The sequence below is a fragment of the Schistocerca nitens genome, chromosome 10 (genome assembly GCF_023898315.1).
Source record: "Schistocerca nitens isolate TAMUIC-IGC-003100 chromosome 10, iqSchNite1.1, whole genome shotgun sequence".
In the NCBI taxonomy this organism is placed as follows: Eukaryota; Metazoa; Arthropoda; class Insecta; order Orthoptera; family Acrididae; genus Schistocerca; species Schistocerca nitens.
In genome coordinates this window covers 7499022-7522540 of record NC_064623.1, presented here as the reverse complement: position 1 = coordinate 7522540, position 23519 = coordinate 7499022, and the positions used below count along the sequence as shown (strand labels likewise).

Genomic DNA, 23519 nt, shown 5'->3' with positions numbered 1-23519 from the left:
TGTATTAAGACAAATTATACCTGACGATGCACCCACAGGGTCCGAAATGCATCGCGTAGTTAATAAAAGACGAAACGTTGTGACTGAAGGCGTTTTTTATCCACACCTTCACTGTATATCGTCTTTAGCATCAGTCACGTTGACGCGCGCGTAGGCTGCCCGCCGTCTGTAGCTACCAGCTGACTTGCAGAGCCTGAGGAGCAACAGGTGGCCTGCGATGTAAACACGCGCGCGTGGCCCAAAAGTCGGACGCGGTTTCCTTCCGGTGCCTCAAGGCGATGTTCCGCTGCCGTACACAGCCGCTGTTTTGCTACCGCGCGGGCTGGTGGGGAGCGGCCCGCGTGTTCAGGGGCGGTGGTGGGGGGACGTATCGTGTCGCCACAGCTGTCTGCGGGCGCGCCAAGCCAGTCACCGACGCGCTAACGGAGCGCCAGCATCAAATCCTGCTGCACGCACCTGAAGAATCCGCGCGTTACCGCCGGAACTGCCGCGGCGTCCAGACGAGAGAAACTGCCCGACCTCGTTCTCCCTGCTGTGCCGAGGCGTCAGAGTGCTTGTGCTGCGAGAACTGTGCCGTGTGCGTGAATGGTGGCAGTTGTTCTAAACTGTTCAAATGTACTTCTAAAGTGACCCGTGCACTTTTCCGCAGAGGTGCCAAAATACTGACACATTCCCTTACGCGCGACAGTTTTTTCGAAGAGCGTCTTGCCGAAACGAGAACAATATTCTCATTTTACTGCGAACGGACGACCGCAAGAAACTGCGTGTCTTGAGAAGTGAGCACATTTTTGTGACGGCGCGTGCGGTTTGTAAACATATCGAGCGAGCTCGGGAGGAGCAACAGGTGGGTGTGGCAGAGGCAGGTGCAAAATAATTCGCGGCTCGCGCTATCCGAGAAGTGCCCGAGTGTCGTGATCCACGAATCAGAACACGCAGTTGCTCGCAAGGCACTGACAGCTACAATTAATGCCTCTTTCCTAGCCCCCTTCTTGAAAACTTTTATTGACATTCTTTGTTCGGAGTGAGTAAAGTTAAGTGGCGACTATCGTGGCGGCGGAACGCAGTGTGAATTGCCTCTTCAGAGCGGACAGTGTGGGAGGTCGTGGCGACACAGTGGATCGGTTCTCGGCCATTCACGGAGACCTCTGGCGACATCGGAGCAGCAATCTTCCCATCAAGCGGTAAGTCGGACGGCCTAACTGCATTACCGCCGATTAGTTTCGCTCGCTCCTCCAGCGCCAAACTCTGCCCTGCTGGCGCCACAAACAGCCGCGTCTTTCGCCTGACGAGACAATCAGTGTGCGAAGGACACGGGAAGTGGCTCCCGACAGCACGCGTACCGTACACTCAAAACAGGACCCGTTGCCTTCTTTCTCTGTCTTACGTGGTAACTAGCTGGTTACCATGCAGAGTCCAGGTATTAATGCGCAGCAGGCATGTATTAGAGAGGAAAAGGAATTAAATCTGTCTGTAGTGTCAAAACAATGTAGAGTATAGCATACTGTGATAGTACTGTAGGAAACCTTGGTACATTACTTTACGTCATGAGGCGATGTACGAGTTAGAAGTATTTTATGGAAACTATGTTTATGTAGACGCCTTGAAAGGTGACTCAAAAAGAAAAAGATTTCAGTTGTTTATTACAGACAAATTATGAAAGGCACAAAAGCAAAGGCTGGAAAGTGGTTTTTTTATTTTTTTAATTTTTGACTTTGAGCTTGTAATGGTACTTGAATTACGTAACCATTACGGCACCTCACCTGAACCTCTCGATACCAGTAATATTCCACTGGGTTTCTGTAAAGTAGTTAACATATTTCTCAGAAAACATTCAGATTTTATTTCATTAATGTAGAGGTACTTTGATACATCGATATGTTTATATTGCAATGATATTATTCTTATATGTATTCTTTCTTTTGTCACTATGATCTTTGTCGCACTTGTAACTCCGATTTTTGGGCGCGTAAGCGGTTATTAGTTAGTTAGAGAATCGGACCCTGAGAAAGTCAAGTCTTGGACGTCATGTTGGAAAGACGCATAACGTAGTCAGCTTATAAAATGTGAACTTTAACAGTGAGGAACATGTTTTCAAGTATGTTTTGTATTGTGAAGTGATGTTTTGTGTGTTACGCGATATTGCAACAAGAGCAATAAAAAGGAAGTGTAACTTAAATTCGGAGTGCTGATTATTTTTTACATCACCATTGTGTTAACTTTCAAAGGTTTAATCTTCAAGAATGGTTTGTCAAACACATCTATAAAACTTTTGAATATAGCAGAATAAAACCTAGGCCTCTTTGCATCCGAGCTTGTAATCATCACGACCTAGATTTTCGACGATTGACCCATGATTTTACAACGAGACCAGCGTGGGAAACACGAAAAGATGAGTGCCTAGTTTATTCATTATTACATGAAATGACTTTATTAACTATGCTCCAATGACACCTGCCACATAATAACTTTGTTGTTGCCCGAAAATGCAGTATTTAGCAGCGTGAGCAACACCACAACCATTATTAAATTTTGACCTTTGTTGTGGTAGGGTTGTTAGAAGCTCAGCTGCTCCAAATTCTGACCAGTACTTCCTCGCAATGTAGTTTTACGGTTCTTCAGAATTTCATTCTGATGAAGACGCCCTTAGTAGGTGTCGAAACCTAGGTCAATGTACCAAACAGTTATTTGGAACCGGCTGGCTGTACAATCCTTTGTTGAAAGTAGTACACGGCTGTCGAGAAACAGCCATGTTTGAAACTATCAGTGTTTTATGTTCGCACAAACGCTGTACCATGCGCTCATCATGAGCACCACGCGTTGCTCGAAAAACATCGAAACGGTTGTCGATTTCATTCCACATACGAGTCAACAGGTACTGTTTAATGAATCGACAGCTTCAATAAATCGATTTCTCAGCTCTTGAAGATTAGCTCTCATACGTGGAACAAAAACTCTGTCTTTTACGCACCTCCACAGAAGAAAATCGCAAGGAATGAGTGACGTCTGGTGACCTGGGAGGCCAAAAGCAAAGGAGAAACATCTTGTTGTCCACTTCTTCCAGTCCAATGTTGTGGGGATGGTGCTGCTAGGATAACGGTGCACCTCAAAGCGAAAGTGTGACGGGGCGTCGTCATGCACAAAAATCAAATCATCGGAATCTTCGTGAAGCTGAGAAAACAACCAGTTGTGCAGCACGTCCAGTTATGACATTCCTGTCGCAGTTTTCTCTGCAAAAAAGAAAGGTCCATAAACTTTGTCAACAGAAACGGCACAGAACACATTCGGTTTCGGTGAGTCTTGGTTCAAATGGTTCAAATGGCTCTGAGCACTAAGGGACTTAACATCTGATGTCATCAGTCCTCTAGAACTTAGAACTACTTAAACCTAACTAACCTAAGGACATCACACACATCCATGCCGAGGCAGGATTCGAACCTGTGACCGTAGCGGTCACGCGGTTCCAGACTGAAGCGCCTAGAACCGCACGGCCACTCCGGCCGGCTTTCGGTGAGTCTGTTTCGTGTTCGACGACATCAGGATTTACATTAAATGAATTGGCAGTTGCGACTGAGGACAACCATCAGCTGTAGAATGGGATGACGGCAATGAAAGTTTGTGCCCAACCGGGAGTCGAACCGGTATTTCCCGCTTATCGCGAGCGGCCGCCTTACCACTCGGCTATCCGTGCACGAAACACGGCCAGCCCCAGACTTCCACATGTCGTCAGCCGTGCGTCTACGATCTCTACTCGTACATCCATTATCTATATTTCCGTACACATCAGACGTTGTATCGGCAGATAAATACGATACTGCAGCGCCTGTGTTATTGTGACTACGATGGGAAGTTTCTTTGTACATGCAGGTATGTCAGAAGGAACTTCGCATCGTAATCACAATAACACAGGCGCTGCAGTATCGTATACATCAGGATTTTGTGATCCCCAAAGTCTTACATTATGGCGGTTTACTGTACCCGACAGATGAAACGTTGATTCGTCCGAAGAGGCGTATCTTTCGGGGAAAAAAAATTGCCCCCTGTTACATCCTGGAGAACTGAAACGCAAATTTCGTAGAGGTTGAACAAATCAGCTAACCAGCTGCAAACCAAAGGTGTATTTAGCCCTTGACCTACGTTTCGATACTTCTAAAAGTCTTCGTCTCTTCTATGGCGAATACTTAGGTTAAGCAAGTATTTTATCCTTTGAACTCCTGTTATAATGTCATGCAGACAAGAGCCTTTGCCACTGGGCGAATACACTTGCGCATTTATTCTGACCTACGCTGAATGTAATCTGGGTGCTGTACCAAGCCATTACATGTGATGTTTCTGCTTTTTATATCAATTTTATATACGACAGGAGCCGCTCGGCTTTAGCTAATGTAATTTTCCACCATGTGATGTAACACGACCCACTCCTTCTGAAGAATATATTTTTAAAAATATCGCAACCTAGGTCAAGGGCTAAGTAAACCATTGTTTTGCAACTGGTTGGCTGATTTGTTGAACCTCTTCAAATTTACGCACTTGCAGCCATGTTTGAGATTTTGCAAATTTCATAACTTCTGTTATGGTCGTCGGGACATAACAGCATCTTGTAAGGCTTCATATCCAGTCGACGCTTCAGAACGTGACACGCCGTCGTCTGAGCAGGTTGAACTCCTTGGCCTGCCCGTCCTGTGGGGTGTCCAGGGCTCCGTGTGAACACATGCTGAATGTGCTCGACATTATCATCAGGCGTACATAGTGCTGTTCTCTCTGCACGTATAACCGGAATTTAGTATTCCAGTCACAAACGTGCTTGTGCACAGGCGACTTCTTGCTGAATCGACGGCGGAATGCATGCTGCACTTGAATTTACTTCGCTCAAATTCCAACACAAAAAAAAAAATGATTTCTCGTGTTGTGTAGTCGCCATTTTGCTATAAACAAAGGACAGCAGGTAGGTGTGTAGAAATTCTGAACCTTGCTCAATCCGGTGACATGCGCGATATGTTTCTATCTTTTGTTAGTTTCTCGGTAATGAACGATTGAAATCTGTTCTTTGTTTTCGAATTGCCCGGTATAGTAAAACGTACAAATTATACTATCGAGATTGTTACCAATCAACGCAACAATATAAAGATTATGGATTCGGGAGTAATATTGGTCGTTTTCGATTACTGTCACAGATCATCGAATCCCAGTCTGTTCATAAGAGTGCCGGGTATTTCCAAGCCCCACAGCATTTATTTTTGCGTAATGCTGAATGACAGGAGTATCAAGTTTGGGCCATTTAGCTTCAGTTTCCCCGGAGGTTTTCTTCACTCGCAACCATTTTCCACCACTCACCTCCTCTACCTGTAGGGATTAAATGAGAGAATACCGTTCTACGGGCTAGGGGAGGACAGGATAGGACACAGGTCACCGCGTTTGTTACTGCCCCCCCCCCTCCCCCACCTCCTGATACACACACACACACACACACGCGCGCGCGCGCGCGCGCGCGCGCGCGCGCGCGCGCGCGCGCGCGCGCAAGTAATGTAACTTGGCGTCACGCTGAATTTTACCGCAAAACAGATGCCTCCAATTTTCAATGAACTGGAAACAACAGGCAATCATTTGCAAAATACCTGTTTATTAAACCTTGACCATGACTTCGACAGTCTCAAAACTGTCTTCTTCCGAAGGTATTGTCCTATTAAAAATTATTACGACATTGTGTGTGGAACAGAGGTGGTACCATTGTTGTTGTTGTGGTCTTCAGTTCTGAGGCTGGTATGATGCAGCTCTCCATGCTTCTCTATCCTGTGCAAGCTTCTTCATCTCCCAGTACCTACTGCAACTTACATCCCTCTGAATCTGCTTAGTGTATTCATCTCTTGGACTCCCTCTACGATTTTTACCCTCCACGCTACTCTCCAATGCTAAATTTGTGACCCCTTGATGCCTCAGAACATGTCCTACCAACCGATCCCTTCTTCTACTCAAGTTGTGCCACAAACTCCTATTCTCCCCAATTCTATTCAATACCTCCTCATTAGTTATGTGATCTACCCATCTAATCTTCAGCATTCTTCTGTAGCACCACATTTCGAAAGCTCCTCTTCTTGTCTAAACTATTCATCGTCCACGTCTCACTTCCATACATGGCTACACTCCATACAAATACTTTCAGAAACGACTTCCTGACACTTAAATCTACACTCGATGTTAACAAATTTCTCTTCTTCAGAAACGCTTTCCTTGCCGTTGCCAGTCTACATTTTATATCCTCTCTACTTCGACCATCATCAGTTATTTTGCTCCCCAAATAGCTAAACTCCTTTCCTACTTTAAGTGCCTCATTTCCTAATCTAATTCCCTCAGCATCACCCGACTTAATTCGAGTACATTCCATGATCCTCGTTTTGCTGTTGTTGATGTTCATCTTATATCCTCCTTTCAAGACACTGTCCATTCCGTTCAACTGCTCTTCCAAGTCCTTTGCTGTCTGTGACAGAATTACAATGTCATCGGCGAACCTCAAATTTTTTATTTCTTCTCCCTGGATTTTAATACCTTCTCCGAACTTTCCTTTTGTTTCCTTTACTGCTTGCCCAATATACAGATTGAATAACATCGGGGAGAGGCTACAACCCTGCTCACTCCCTTCCCAACCACTGCTTCCCATTCATATCCCTCGACTCTTATAACTGCCATCTGGTTTCTGCACAAATTGTAAATTGCCTTTCGCTCCCTGTATCATCACAACAAGCAAAATTACAGGAAATATTTACAGATAATTTTAGTAAAGCATACTCACGTACAATGACATATCATCTATGTTCGATCTGGGAGTCGTTGACTCTGTCTAAAACATGTGCGTGTGATGCACTTAAACACGGTTTAAAATAAATTATTTAAAATTGGTAGTTCTCTACTGTAGGGTTTTGTCTTAAAAACTTTTTAAAAATACCACGCTTTCACTGGATGTAACAGGTAGTATGCCACTCGAAAGATTTGTATATAAACGTTACACCTAAATATAAAACGTGGCACAGAGTCCTACAGAGCGTTAAGTACGCCACGTGCAGTGCTGTCTATACAGTGAGGTGTGCCGACTGGCTGAAGAGTCGGCCACCGACTACGTAGCGTGTGTGATTTCCCAAGTACACGTTCACCACTAGAATTAAAGTATTAACTTAAAAGTTGAAAAGAGGGAGCGGGGAGGGGGGGGGGGGTAACAACGTGTGCCATTAAAGTCACATGCCTTATAAAGAGCCCGTAAGTTCAGGTGAACAGAGCAAGCTCTTTACAATCTGTGCAAAATGCACGAGAACCACTTGTGCATGAACACGCAACTGTAACAAGCACGAGTGTCTAAGGAAAAACGCTTCAAGGAAATGTTATCAGTGTGTAAGGTTTAATAAATACGTATTTTGCAACTGGTTGGCTGTTATTTCCATATCACTGAAGCTCTTGCACAGTTGCTGAAGCGCAATCAAGTTTGAAATCTTAAAAAAAGTCAAAGCATGCTAAATGTTTTAATATAATAATAATAATAATAATAATAACTTGTTTACGTGAGTGTTCCTCTCCCTTTGGTCTAACTCGACACAAGACTGCAGTGCAGTGCCCCATGCCAACGTGGCTGCACGGAGCTGTATCTCGGGCTCACTGGTGGTGACTGTACTGCCGCAAGCCCACCTCGGTCAGGCTCTTAATCTGCTCTGTCCACCACAATGGTGAACACCCTCGCAGTCTTCGGCCGTCGGCTTTCCCTTTACGATTCTCCTTTCCATCGCCTCTTGCCGTCTGGTAATGTGATCGAAATATTTCGACTGCGTTTGACTGACAAGTGTCGACAGTCGTGTTACGATGCTGCGATGTCTCAGGGTCGACTCATTAGTTCGACGTGCTGTCTGTGGTATTCGAAGTAGTCTTCTACAGCACCACATGCCCAGAGCATCAATCTGACGGGGATCCGCCGTCTTGACCGTTCAAAGTTTCTGGTGCACAGGTAGAGGTAGGGAAGATTTTAGAGTTTGCTCGAGGGTGAGCTTTGCCCAGGCAGCGGTGAGAGTGTCCTTCCAGATGCGAGCAACTGTTTAGTACAGCACTGTAGCACAGTGTCCGAGAAATTGTAATTCAGAGATATATAGCCCACTCAGCACTGCGATTGTGAACCGGGTCTTCAGTTTCGGTCGTATCCACCAGTGTTCTGGGTGTCACTGGATGTCTGTCCCTCGTGTGTTCGCTCAAGAGGCCGACACACGTTCGAACTACGAGTACTTTGTCAAACCTTCGGAACACTGAAACGGCTGTCACTCCATCAGTGATACTGTCAGTTGCCGACGCGACAGTAAAAGTTACACTCAATAGTAAAGCGTGTGCCAGAACTGCTTCATCTGTAAGCTGATGAACAATAGAAAAACAATGAAAAAGAGGAACTCCATACGAGAACTACTGAAAAAAGGGAGTGACTTATCGAACGTGTGGTTTAATTTACCGAATAAAACTATGAGATGTCATAAGCTATTTTCGGATTAGCCCTGGATCTTACGACAAATTGTTAGTGGTGATACGACACCAATTAGAGAAGCAAAATATGTTAATAAGGGAGGCAATCACAGTCGACGAGACATTAGATGTGAGCCTGAGATTTCTGCAGACAGGCAAGCCGTTCTAACACTGCTTCAAGTTTAGAGCTGTAATAACAGCAAACACATTTAGCAGTGCTATTATTGAAATCTGCGCAGTAACTATATCTGTGCTGCAAAGATGTATTCAGCTAATTACCGTAATTTTCTTTTACTTACAGTTGTAATGATGTGAGGCGACATGTATTTGTGAGACCCCATACTTGTCATTGCATATAGATATTATGTACTTTTCGAAGTACAAGCCCTTTTCTACACTGCTACGTAATTCAGCAAGCTTATATGTTGTGAGAATGAAAACATGGTCCAAATCGGCTGTTATATGTTCTCCAGTTTCAACCTCGGGTCAGTTTCAAGCACATAAACAGCATTATTTTTTCCAACGTGTACTATCTCTATGGACTTATCGATGAGAGGATACAGAACAAAAAAGTCTAATGAACTTATGTCCGTAAATGCCTATTTTCCATACTAGAGACAATTTATTCAATTATACATTGTTACAGAGATTGTGATCTAATACGCGCTGTACCATGCATTACAGTATGTGTTGAAAATGGTTTCCATGTGCCCCAAGGCATGCGTGTACGCGCCGTAGCGTGTTCTGTCTCACACGCTCACATCGGCCAGGCTGCATCCGAACAGTGTCAAAGGCAGCATGAACACGCTCTTCCAGTGTCTCCATATCTTGAATGGCCTCTGCATACACGATACTTTTGAGATGGCCCGATAACCAGAAGTCGCACGCGTTGAGATCCGGTGAACGAGCAGGCCGTGCAACTGGACCCCCTCGTCCGATCCATCGACGAGGCGAGATACGATTGAGATGCATCCGGACGTTAACAGCGAAGTGGGCTGGAGCACCATCATGTAGCAGCCACATAACCCTTCGAATTATCAGTGGTTCTTCTTCCAGCAAGGGAGGCAGAGTCACTCGCAAGAAACGCCGACAGTTCCGGCCTGTTAGGCGACGTGGAAGGAAGACTGGTCCCAAAATACGGTCGCCAATTACCCCGGCCCACACACTCCGGCTGCACCGATGCTGATGATTCGCTGTCACCATACCATGGGGGTTCTGCTTACAGTCCCACAGATGAATGTTATGAAAGTGGAAGATACCACTCCGCGTAAAGTTAGCCTCATCTGTGAGTAGGATGGGTGACACAAATCTCGGAATCGTGGTTGGCTGGTGAAGAAACCAGAGGCAGAACTGCTCCCGATGTGGAAAGTCTGTCGCTAGTAAGCCCTGCACACGCTGTTAGTGATAAGGGTAGTAACAATTGTGGTGGAGAATGTTCCACACAGTCGTCTGGCTTACCCTGTACTGGCGGGCCAACTGCCTGGTACTGACACGGCGGTCGCCTTCCACAGTCTTAATCACATTTTCCTCCAAAGTCTGGTGTCCGAACATTTCGGGTGGGTCCTTCATGATTTCCTGCTTCCTGAAACAACCCCGTCTCAGACAAACGACGAAACACTGCTGCAAACTCTGAATGCTGTGGTTTCTATCGGCAGGTATAGGTCTCCTGACACAACCTTGCTGCCCGCCGCCCGTTGCCATTTGCCTTTCCGTAAGGAAACACCACGTCGGCAAGCTCACCATTCTATTGTGGAACCGTTGTGTACAGCGGTGTACCACACCCACTACAAGGTGAGTCAGCGAGAGAAGTGAATCGCACACAACGTTACCAATTACTGTGGCAGGAGAGGGCGCTATGGCATGACGTATGAGGAAGAGCACCACCCTCTAGGAGGAAACCACGGAATCTGTACAGCGCGTATTAGACCGCAGTGTCTGTAACAAAGTGTGATTGAATAAATGGTCTCTATCATCGAAACCATGCATTTGCGGAAATAAGTTCATTAGATCTTATTTGTTCCGTATCCTCTCATCGATCAATCCCTATAGTTTGTACACTGTGGAAAAAATTCTCCTTTACTTAGCTTCACGCTTCATTTCACATTTTAGTACATCGCTGTATACATGTGGTGGTCAGGTATACATCGTATTTCAATGCGTATGTGGGCACGATGTATACCTGTCCACATGTACCAGCGATGTAGTAAAATGTGAAATGAAGCGTGAAGCTTAAATACATATGGTTGAAAATAGTTACCTATGCAGATAAGAAACTGATTATAGCCTACTTGGACCGTGTTTTCATTCTCAAAACAGGCTGGCTGTGGTCGGTCAGAAAAATAAAAAAAATTAGAAGGCTAACATGTCTACTACTGAAAAGCGTCCTGTCTTAAACGTAGCTTCCGATTTATAGATATCCTCGCCATTTTCGGGACACTTTAGTTTCGTGGTGCTTTATTCTCCGACAGTTAGCTGTGAAACCTTGAAACTGTTGTGTCTTAAAATGTACATGCTTCTGCTATGATACTGGTTGATACTGGTTGTGGGAGAGAGGGGCTCATAATCTCCAACAACACCCCCTCGCCCCCCCCCCCCACTTCCATGGATCCGCGCCTGGTTAAATGTGATGGGTACCATTAATAGTCAAAACAACAGCGACCCCCCCCCCCCCCAAAAAAAAAAACTATGAACTCTCCCCGATTCTGTTGTAGTCCATTTTCGATTACTTTCAAGTTTTTCACAGCCCAGTCGCGCATGTGAAGGTGCCAAAGTTGTGTCACCCAGACAGTAAGTAACACACATCGGTACCAACTTTGGTTCAAATTGCTGCAGGCACTGCACAGTCATGTTTACTTTTCCAGCATCAATATCTATTTCGGCCCAATGATGCCGTCCCCAGGCACACGAACTGTGCTGCTTACGTGCAACCGCCTGTGTGACAACAGTCCCGGCAAGTAACGAGCAATCACGTAACCATACTGTGGGAAATTGCACTCTGCAAAGCGTACTTACGTAACAGTGAGTTGGCTGCCAGGAACTTCAAGATACGTAGGCTTCCACATACAAAACAGAACTCAGTAGGAGGTTATTTGCATCAACGTGGCCTCAGTGTGCTGTTTATCTATCACGGAATTGTAAATTAGTGACATACTGACTGTTAAGTAACAATAAAAATGTCTCATATAGCTTACAATCCTCTATACGTTTATTAATGTCTAAAATAATGAAACCTCCCGCTGTTTTCAGAGACATTGTGTTTGTCTGCCGAGTTTCTCGTTTTACTTTTTCAAGTCCTAATTACATTTGATGTACGTCGTCGTGCCAAGGTATGTGCGTTAGCTCTATGTTAAGGAAAAGTTGTATGTTAATTCTAGAGTCAGACCTACGTGGAAAAGCAGACCTACGTTTTCCTTCTTCTGAATACCGCAATCCTTTACTAATTTATCCCTTCCTGATCTGTCCGTGGCAGTTACTAATTCCAGTAATTGAAATTGGCCTCTGCATCACGTTGTCGTTTATTAAAGACTGTTGCTTAACCTTCCGTGGTTAGCAGCCTTGGACTTTTTCTTTTTATCTTATAGCACTTAACTGGTAAGGTCATCAGTCCCTAAGCTTACACACTACTTAACGTAAATTATCCTAAAGGACAAACACACACACCCATGCCCGAGGGAGGACTCGAACCTCCCCCGGGACCAGCCGCACTGTCCATGACTGCAGCCCCTTAGACCGCTCGCTCGGCTAATTCCGCGCGGCCCTTGGACAATTATAGCCACAGACAAATGGGTGGGTCAGTAACTCATCCAGTGCTACTTGGCAGTAATTGTCCAAGCCCCGTAAAGGTGGGGTATTAATCTTCGAAAACAGTAGACTTTGATAAAGGATAAAGTGTGGCAGCGGCGAAATCTATTTGGTGTAAAAGAAGTGAACAAGAAATTGTGTGGTGTGCCCGCTCACAAATACACGCAGTGTCGTTTCGAAGCTCGAATTACGTCATTAGGAACATATACTAACGAACAACATTGTCGCGCGTAGCTTAAGAGGTATTATTACATAGGTGGAATTTATCCAGATGATGATGAAAACTAGATATTAAGAGGCAGTCCGTGGGCTCAGTACATCGGAAGTACAGGCCATGGATATTTCGGATTTGGAAACTTGATGATAAAGCTGACTTCTAACGAGGTGTGCATCTGCGGAAGAAAAAAAAGAACGTGTGAGCATACGACGTACGTTACGGGATTGGGTGTCATTTCCCGCCAGTGAATTTCCTGCCTGCCAGCCTTTATGGCACCCTGAAAAAAGCACAAGAATCTACCGAGTACCCTGGATTGGACATGACGATTGTACCATACGTTGACATTCAATGATAAGCTTCCGCAATGTGTGTGTGTGTGTGTGTGTGTGTGTGTGTGTGGTTGGGTGCGTGAGTGAGTGAGTGGATGTATGTGAGTTTTCATGATGGTTCAGATTTTGAACACATCTTGCACAAAATGTACAACATGGAAGGGTGTTCACCAGTGATCGGTTTGGCCCATGCCAGGCACCGAGAACACAGAGAAACAGTTGTTCTGTCAGAAACTGTCGCCAACCACGTTGATCTGAGCTACAGAAGAGTACCACGCAAGCAACTGTGCTATTACGCGTTGTATTTCCCAAGCCTGATGGACATACGGTACTTTCCGGTTCATCATGACGCACTGATAATGCGTAATAATTTACCGTGCCTGTTGTTTTCCGAAGACAACACGAGAGAAGCTTTGCGAAACACTTTGTCGCGGCCTTGGGTTTCCTCAGATGCAGTCCTACCTCGGTGAGTTTGCCTCTGCGTTCGTTCGAGCAAAGATGTCACAACCAAATACAACCGTTTTCAAACTGTTTCTACTGCGCATGCGCAGCTCCGCGATAGTTTCGACCGTCAGAACCTTTTGCGTTTTCTCGGACGCATATTTCGCGTGTTTCGTTATCTGACCATCCGAAGCGCTAGGTGACATTTCTGAAATTGAGTTTAACGTTTCTGCTTCCCAGCTGTGGTCGGCACTTCTTGGAGAACCAGTGGTACAAAATGCTAACTGAAGACGTTCTTAATTATTTCTGACACCACTTTCCTCATCAACATTCTGTTTTCTTTTTCAAATTTTGATAATACGCATACGATGAAAAAATTTGATAAGCTCGTCGTAGTGATTTTGGTAACACAAGTTTTGTTGCTGACTGAAAATACATTGCAGGTAATTAGCACCAATGTGAATAAACAACAGCGTATGCCCAAAAATTACAGATGCTAGAAATTATTTAGTTTGAAGAAAAATTATCGTTGGTTTAGTTGGTAGGGTGTGACCGCAATGTGTGCACTGGTTAATAATCTGGTGTGCTCCTTAATTTCACTGATAAGTGTGTGACAGCACAGCACGCTTATTTCTGCCTATATCAACTCCCCCCAACAGTGAGGCAAATTAATGTGTGGATGTCATTGACAGCGCTGAGTATAGTATGTGACTCGCAGTTATCGGCCCTTGTGGTCGGCATCTTGTACGGAAGAGAGGAAACTTATTCACTTTGAAAGTGACGTCAACAGATGCTAGTCAGAGCCTTTTGCTTTTGGTACACCAGGCCTTATATATGCAACACATTTCTGCAGAAAAATCCCTCAAGAGAATAAAATTACACTAGGATGTATTAAATTTTCACAACGTTGAAATATAAAGGTCCTTTAAAAGGCTGACATCTCCATCTACATGGATGCTCAGCAAATCGCATTAGCTGCCTGACAGACGGTTCATCGAACCACCTTCACAATTCTCTATTATTCGAACCTGGTATAGTACGCGGAAAGAACGAACACCTATATCTTTCCATGCTAGCTCTGATTTGCCTTATTTTATCATGGTGATCGTTTCTCCCTATGTAGGTCGGTGTCAACAAAATAATTTCACATTCGGAGGAGAAAGTTGGTGATGGAGTTGCGTGAAAAGATTCCTCCGCAACGAAAAACGATGTCCACCCCAAATCCTGTATCATTTCTGTGACACTCTCTCCCATACTTCGCGATAGTACAAAACGTGCTGCCCTTCTTTGAACTTTTTCTATATACTCTGTCAATCTTATCTGAGAAGGATCCCACACCGCGCAGCAGTATTCTTAAAACAGGATGGACAAGCGTAGTGTAGGTAGTCTCTTTAATAGGTCTTTTGCATTATCTAAGTATTCTGCCAATAAAACGAAGTCTTTGGTTTATCTGCCCTACAATATTTATATGCCTTCTTTCCAATTTAAGTTGTTCGAAATTGTAATTCCTAGGTGTTTAGTTAAATTTATGGCCTTTAGATTTGGCTGATTAATCGTGTAGCCGAAGTTCAACGGACTTCTTTTAGCACTCATGTGGATGCCCTCTCTGTTTTCATTATTTATGGTCAATTGCCAATTTTCGCACCAAACAGATATCTTTTCTAAATCGTTTTGAAATTTGTTTTGGTCGTCTGATGACTTTACTAGTCGATAAGCGACAGCGTAATCTGCAAACAAACTAAGACGGCTGCTCAGATTGTCTCCTAAATCGTTTATATAGACAAGTGACTGCAGAGGGCCTATAACACTACCTTGGGGAACGCCAGAAATAAATTCTGTTTTACTCGATGACTTTCCGTCAATTACTACGAACTGTGACATCTCTGACAGGAAATCACGAAACCAATCACATAACGGAGACGATATTCCATAAGCACGCAATTTCACCACAACCGCTTGTGTGGTACAGTGTCAAAAGCCTTCCGGAAATCCAGAAATACGGAATCAATCTGAAATCCCTTGTCAACAGCACGCAACACTTCATGCGAATCAAGAGCTAGTTGTGTTTCACAAGAAAGACGTTTTCTAAATCGGTGTTGACTGTGTGTCAATAGACAGTTTTCTTCGAGGTAATTCATAATGTTCGAAGACAATATATGTTTCAGAATCCTGCTGCATATCTACATCAACGATATGGCCCTTTAGTTTAGCGAATTACTCCTACTGCCTTTCTTGAATGTTCGTGTGACCTGTGTAACTTTCCAGTTTTTGGGTACGGATCTTTCACCGAGAAAGCAGTTGTATATGACAAGTATGGAGCTACTGCATGAGCATACTCTGAAAGGAACCTAATTGGTGCACAGTCTGGACCACAATATTTGGTTCTATTAAGTGATTTAAGTTGCTTCACTACTCCGAGGTCATGTACTTCTAAGTTATTCATGTTGGCAGCTGTTCTTGATTCGAATCCTGGAATATTTACTTTGTCTTCTTTTGTAAAGGAATTTAGTAACTCTGCTTTGGCAGCACTGTCTTCGATAGTATCTCCACTGCTATCGCGCAGAGAAAGCTTATTTGCTCCAACGAGAATTCTACGACACTGAACACGAAAAGGTTTCCGCAAGCGCGCGCTGATCTCTTTGGAGCAGGCTTACTAAAGTCTTTGGAGTCAGTCAGAAGACATACCCCCGATCAGTGGAAATCGGTTGGAAGCGTCCACTGACCGCAACTCGAACCACTTTGACCAGAGGAACTGGGAGAATGCCTGTGTCGAACGCATTTGCATGGTTGCAACGGCTGCAACTGTACGTCGGACGAACCTTCTGCTGGCTGGGTCACGTGTCTAGGGAACACGCTACGTCAACTGTGTCGACGAGTGAGCCGCGGGACATGGTACTGCCCTACCACGGGCGAAAACGGCAGGGCAGATGTAAACACACAAGTCAACCGAAGCGCCACCACTTTCAGGTGCAGTAACGTTGTGGTCGACTAACACCTGTTTTGCTGTTTCTGCTGCAGACCGCCACGAATAGCTTTACATATGTGTACGACACTAGTATTGTTTAGACTAGATGTACTTTTCATTGCAAAAGGTCCGTTGTGAGGAGAGCTTTCAGTATGTAGAACATGTCAGAAAAACAAGGAGACACAATAGAAATTTAGGAACAAAGACAAATATGCGAATGTACCTTGCACGCGGATCACAAGTGAACTGGCTGCCATTGATGAGGAATAAGTACTAACATATTTTCATTTGAAAGATAATAATAACCTTATCACAACAATGTAAAAGTTCACTGCACTGAGCCGGCCTTTGTAGCCGAGCGGTTCTAGGCGCTTCAGTCCGCAACCGCGCGACCGCTACGGTCGCAGGTTCGAATCCTGCCTCGGGCGTGGATGTGTGTGATGTCCTTAGGTTAGTTAGGTTTAAGTAGTTCTAAGTTCTAGGGGACTGATGACCTCAGATGTTAAGTCCCATAGTGCTCAGAGCCATTTGAACCACCAGTGCACTGAGGAGCATATGACAGATCTTAAGTAAGAGTAATCACCAAATAGAAAAATCTGTTTGCAACACTTATTTACAATGATCGTATTACGGCACTCAATTTGTACAGAAGTCAAAATATACGTAATACTCGCTTTATTTTACGTTATTAGTGACACACAGACACTACTCGGGTTTGCTAAGAAATTCGTCAATAGAGTAGAAGGAGCTGTCTATGAATAATTCCTTTAGGCCCCTCTTAAACCGTACTTTATCAGTAGTTAAATGTCTTATGACTGTTGAAAAGTTGTCAAAACGAGTTTTCCTGAACAATGGATGCCTTTCTGGATGAACGTAAGTGATCTCAACAGTATTCTTATTTTTAGTACTCATTCCGTGAACTGAGCTGTTGGTTTGAGAAAGATATAATCATTTAAATGACAAATTTCACTTAACAAAAAATATATTGGGGAGCAATAGTTAGTATGCCTAGTTCCCTAAAGAGGACTCTGCACGAAGAGCTTGACTTCGCGACGGCAAGACTTCTGCTACTGCACACTAATTGGTGGTTTCTCAAATCGTGCTCCATTCTGTTCCTTCAGTCTCTCCGTTTCGTGTACAAATCTCGCTAGGTTTGACTGGAGTAAAGAAACATTACAGTGCAAACCAGATGCGCGCCGCCCCAGTTTGCCAGGACACCTGTTAGCCAGTTTCATGATGAAACTGTCCAAGTCTCCCCACCTGAAGAACTGTTCGTCTCTGTTGCTGAGCAGTGTCACGTGCCCGGGTGGTGGGATGATCAAACTCTGAGAACGCAGCTGATGGGCGTTTCTGTTTGCAGAGAGCGCGTTGTCCACGGATTGTGTACAGGCTGCGAAGTACCGTCAACGTGGTTCATTAGTTTTTGTTGTTTTGTAATCTATAGGCTATATTTACTGGTATTTTGTGTGGTAATGCGAAGTTTTACTCGAGGTTAGGGGAACACTGAAACTCGTATTTAAGATCGTAAGTAATCTCGTAGTTCTTGAAAAGTCGTCACCAGTGCGAAAGTTAGTCAGAAATGCAACATTAAACTGTGTACTGTAATGCCCGTGGCGAGAGTACAATCTGCTCTGTTAAATGTTGTGTAACTGCCCTGTTAGCAATAATACAAGCAAGCTGATTGTGGAAAAAATATGAAATATAAATAACTACCAAAAATGCCCTGTCTGAAAATTATGTCACTCTTGAGACGTTAATCGTATCACATCGCAATTGTAAATGGCCTACCTGTTTGCGCACTGAATAAATGCTGTGTTGCCACTATCTCTGAACTACTGCGGCTGCTGCTGATATACTAGTAAAAAAAAATCAAACTACTAGCAACGCAATGTGCAATGTGTGCTTTAAACTATACAGACAACCACGAAAGTTCAGTGCTAATAAATCTTATTAATGCAGTGAACAGTGTCAATTAAAGTTCTGTTACTGAGAAACTCGGGGAAAGCAAAAATAACACTAAAAATCGAAAGAAACTGGTACACCTGCCTAATATCGTGTAGGGCCCTCGAGGGCGCGCAGAAGTGGCGCAGCACGACGTGGCATGGACTCCACTAATGTCTGAAGTAGTGCTGGAGTGAACTGACACCATGAATCCTGCAGGGCTGTCCATGAATCCGGAAGAGTTCCGTGGGGGGGGGGGGGGGGGAGATCTCTTCTGAACACCACGTTGCAACGCATCCCAGATATGCTCAATAATGTTCGTCTCTGGGGAGTTTGGTGGTAAGCGGAAGTGTTTAAATTCAGAAGTGTGTTCTTGGAGTCACTCTGTAGCAAATCTAGACGTGTGAGGTGTCGCAGTGTCCTGCTGGAATTGCCCAAAGGAAATGAATGGATGCAGGTGATCAGGCAGAACGCTTATATATGTGTCATCTGTGAGATCCGTATCTACTCGTATCAACGTCCCGTATCACTCCAACTGCACACGCCCCACACCATTACAGAGCCTCCACCAGCTTGGGCAATCCCCTGCTGACGTACAGGGTCCATGGATTCATAACTTTGTCTCCATACCAGTACACGTCCATCCGCTCGATACAGTCTGAAACGAGACTCGTCCGACCAGGCAATATATTTTCAGACATCAACAGTTTAATGTCGTTGCTGACGGGCCCTGCCGAGGCGTGATGCTTTGTATCGAGCAGTCGTCAAGGGTACACGTTGAATGGTTCGCACTCTGATACTTTTTTATGGCCCAGCTTTGAAATCTGCTGCAATTTGATGAAGGGTTGCACTTCTCTGACGTTAAACGATTGTCTTAAGTCGTCGTTACTGCCGATCTTGTAGGATCTTTTTCGGCCCGCAGCGATGTTGCAGATTTGACGTATTACCGGATTCCTGATATTCACGGTACAGTTGTGAAACAGTCGAGCGGGAAAATCCCCACTTCATCCCTACCTCGGAGATGCTGTGTCCCATCGCTAGCGCGCCGACTACAGCACCACGTTCAAACTCACTTAAATCTTGATAACCTACCATTATGACAGCAGTAACCGAACTAACAACTGCACCAGACACTTGTCTTATATAGGCGTTGCCGAGCAAAATGCCGTACCCTGCCGGTTTACTCATCTCTGTATTTGAATATGCACGCGTATACCAGTTTCTTTGCCGCTTCAGTGTATATATGTGAAATCTGAATTAAAGAGGCGAATGCCAATTGATGGTAAACAATAAAGTAACTGTATTAACAAAAATTTACGTCACTAAGACAAAATACTTTAATACTTGGCTCTGGTTCAAATGGCTCTAAGCACTATGCGACTTAACTTCTGAGGTCATCAGTCGCCTAGAACTCAGAACTAATTAAACCTACCTAACCTAAGGACATCACACACATCCATGCCCGAGGCAGGATTCGAACCTGCGACGGTAGCGGTCTCTCGGTTCCAGACTGTAGCGCCTAGAACCGCACGGCCACTCCGGCCTGCTTTAACACTTGAAATATCAAAAATTCACTTTATATTAATAGCGGAAAGGCCTCAACAAATACTCTTTACTTTCTTACAAACACTTATAATGTCCATCTTTCAGAAAAATCGGTAAATTACACATTTTTACGTTACCATAAAAAATCTTTGTTTCTAAATCCCTGACCAAATTAATTACTGCCGTTGTATTTCTGGGCAGATGCTCTATTACAGTACCTTTTGAAGTTTTCTGAATGAATTTACATATGTCTCCATAAATGAAAAATAATACAACAAAATTATTGCTGGCATACAGCACGGCCTACCACAAGACACAACTCGACTCGACTCCTCTCCCTCTCTCTCTCTCTCTCTCTCTCTCTCTCTCTCTCTCTCTCTCTCTCTGTCTCGCTCTTTCTCTCTCTTTCTTTCTTACCGAGTCTGCACTCCACTCACCAGCAAAGGTTGTACTAACAGTCTACCTCTCAGCAACAACCTCTTTGCCAAAAATATTGCCCGCTTTACTCAGATGCTATTGAAGCCTTACTCTTCCGCGTGACATCCAAAATATTACCAAAATCACAATTTTCTGTACGAAATAAAAGCCTTGCAACCGTTAATCCTAAATCTTCCTCTCTGGAGTTCGGGGTTTACTGTCCGTCAGATGCGGCCTCGAATCCTCCCGGCTGCCGCTGGGGTCTTTCTCAGCGTCTGCGAGCCAGGCAGGCGTTGAGTGAAATGAAATGTCAGGGCGAGGTGAGGTGTAGGCCCCCTCTGGGCGTTGACTGCTGGCTGAGTCAGCGCGGCTCTGCACTTTAGTAGTGTGCTGTGTGCTTTGGTGTGTAGCGGAACCACGCCTGAGTCATGTCGGCTGGCGCGGCGACTGCCAAACTGGCTGGCAGGTGAGGTGAGCACACACACACACACACACACACACACACACACACACACACACGGCGCTTCACTTCCTGTCTCTGCCGTATGCCCGCCGTCTCTGACCACGCTCACGCCACTCCGGCAAAAGGTAGTTTTACAGAAGCTGTCTGCAGAGGTCACACTGTATGTCTTCAAACGGACAACGCGTTTCGGCAAACTGCCCCATCGTCAGGCCCGTCATTACACAAAAATAATACACCGTACATACAGGGCGACAACTATTGAACTAAATGAAATAAAATAGTCATAACTTCTGAATGGTTTGCATTAGGACGTTCAAACTGCAAGGTTGGCCGTGGGGCATGATGGGAATTAGTATGGTTTGGTTTAGTGACGAAGCCCACTTTCATTTGGATGGGTTCGTCAGTAAGCAAAATTGGCGCTTTTGGCGGACTGAGGTACTTACTACTTTTTGTTTCACGGAGCTTTCTTCACACATTGTTACCCATAAATACCTTTTTTTTACAAAATTATTCATGAACGATTAAAAATTCATCATCTTAGGAGTACATAGTCTTCTTCAATTAATATACGAGGGTTGGAACTTAAATAGTGGCAACTATTTATTCACAACCGATACAAAAGAGTTACATGTTTCCACCTGTTACTGTCCTTCAAAGTTGTCACCAGCGTTGTGTAGAACCCGTTGCCAGCGATGTGGAAGGGGTAGTATACCGTTAGCAGAGCCTGTTCTGTTGATGGTGCGAATTCAGCGGCCTAAAGTTATGGTGATCCTCGTGAACGACTCTGACGATGTTATACTAACGCATTACGTTTCTCCACGGCAGACCGTCAATGCACAGTATTACTGTTCGTTTTTGGATCATCACCTGCGACCGGCTTTGCGAAAGAAGCGGCGACACTTTCTGCAGAACCCACCCATCAATTTGCACGACAATAGGCGGGCGCATACAGCGCAAGCTGTGGCTGCTCTGTTCGGTCGATGGGACTGGGAAGTACTGTACCATCCACCATACTCCCCGGACTTAAGTATTTGTGACTTTGATTTGATTCCGAAGACGAAGGAACGACTTCGTGGCATTCGCTTCAGAACTGTTCCAGAGATTCGACAGGAAGTAGACGGCTCGATTCGTACCATCAACAGAACAAGCTCTCCTAACGGTATACTACACCTTCCACATCGCTAGCAACGGGTTCCACGCAACGCTGGTGACAACTTTGAAGGACAGTAACAGGTGCAAACATGTGCTCTTGCCCGCGAAAGGCAAAGGTCCCGAGTCTGAGTCTCGGTCCGGCACACAGTTTTAATATGCCAGGAAGTTTCATATGTAAAATTGTTCATAATATTTTCAGGCGATAATTAAAATTGGTGCTATTCTTTTATACATTTATACAGTAACATTTCAACTGGCTTTCTGATGACGACGTACTCGGATTTCGTCATCACACTGTTTGAGAATTGTGCTAGAATAGAAGCCAATGCGCAGCTAATACAATGAACTAAGGTCGTATTGGCTCCTCCTCTGCTGTCTGTACGTACAGAGGGTGCTTTTGTTAAAGATTTTTGGTGCACATTCCGACCAGTGAGAAATACAACGAAGGCCTTCATGGACGGTTGTTTAGCGAATCCTCCGGAATGTGTGGCCGTGGTCCAATAAACTTTTTCGTTCCTAATGTTTGGGTCAGAGCTGCGATGGACATCGTGAGAGGCGCTCCTGGCTGCTGGTAAGCAAGATTCAACAGAACCAGGAGCGTCTCTGAAGATGTCCGGCGCAGCTCAGGACGAAACGTTAGGAACGAGAAACTTTCATGGAACATGGAAGATTCAGCAGCAGCCAGAAATGCGTTTCAAAGGCTGTTTAATTACCATTATCGTTTCCGACCCATTATGTTCATTTGGAGATGGCTACACTTCTTTCATTACACTCAATGTCGTTTGCCCCTGCACTTTATTGTACCTGGCATGCAATTAGCGCCACGTTATGTTCTGTACGGACATAAAAATATACTCATGTGACAGCAGCTGAAATCCTAGAAAATCAATGAGTTATGCTTACGCCCTCATTAGCGTATCCGTATATGTGATGTAACTCATCCGTACATCACATATCGTGTAGCTAACTACACAACTATTCTCATGGATACATGGTAGACAATACGCGTCTGATTATACTAACAGCGCAATCTAACAAGTGCGGCCATTTGGTGACGGCCATATTGGTCGTGGCACTACAGTAAAACTCCTTGAAAGTACATGTGGCTGCTTGCGGACTCAGATTCAACAGTCACGTAGATGAATGGATAATGTTGTTGTGATGGTCTTCGTCCAGAGACTGGTTTGATGCAGCTATCCATGCTACTCTATCCTGTGCAAGCTTCTTCATCTCCCAGTACCTACTGCAACCTACATCCTTCTGAATCTGCTTAGTGTATTCATCTCTTGGCCTCCCTCTACGATTTTTACCCTCCACGCTGCCCTCCAGTACTGAACTGGTGATCCCTTGATGCCTCAGAACATGTCCTACCAACCGATCCCTTCTTCTAGTTAAGTTGCACCACAGATTCCTCTTCTCCTCATTTCTATTCAGTACTTCCTCATCTGTCACGTGGTCTACCCATCTAAGCTTCAGCATTCTTCTGTAGCACCACATTTCGAAAGTTTCCATTCTCTTCTTGTCCAAACTATTTATCGCCTACGTTTCACTTCCGTGCATGGCTACACCCATACAAATGCTTTCAGAAAAGACTTCCTGACATTTAAATCTATACTCTGTGTTAACAGATTTTTCTTCTTCAGAAATGCTTTCCTTGCCATAGCCAGTATACATTTTATACCTTCTCTGCTTCGACTATCATCAGTTATTTTGCTGTCCAAATAGCAAAACTCATCTACTACTTTAATCGTCTCTTTGTCCGCCCCC

The 23519-nt window shown here is 44.6% G+C and overlaps 1 protein-coding gene across 1 annotated transcript in view; it reads left to right on the top strand.

Annotated features, from left to right (window-relative positions):
• Positions 1-423: 423 nt before the first annotated feature.
• The window catches only part of LOC126210350 (G-protein coupled receptor moody), a 491669-nt gene continuing 468573 nt past the window's right edge, over positions 424-23519 (top strand). The window contains exon 1 of the mRNA XM_049939564.1: positions 424-1181. The gene's annotated coding sequence lies outside the window, so the exon portion shown is untranslated. The remainder of the gene's footprint in view (positions 1182-23519) is intronic.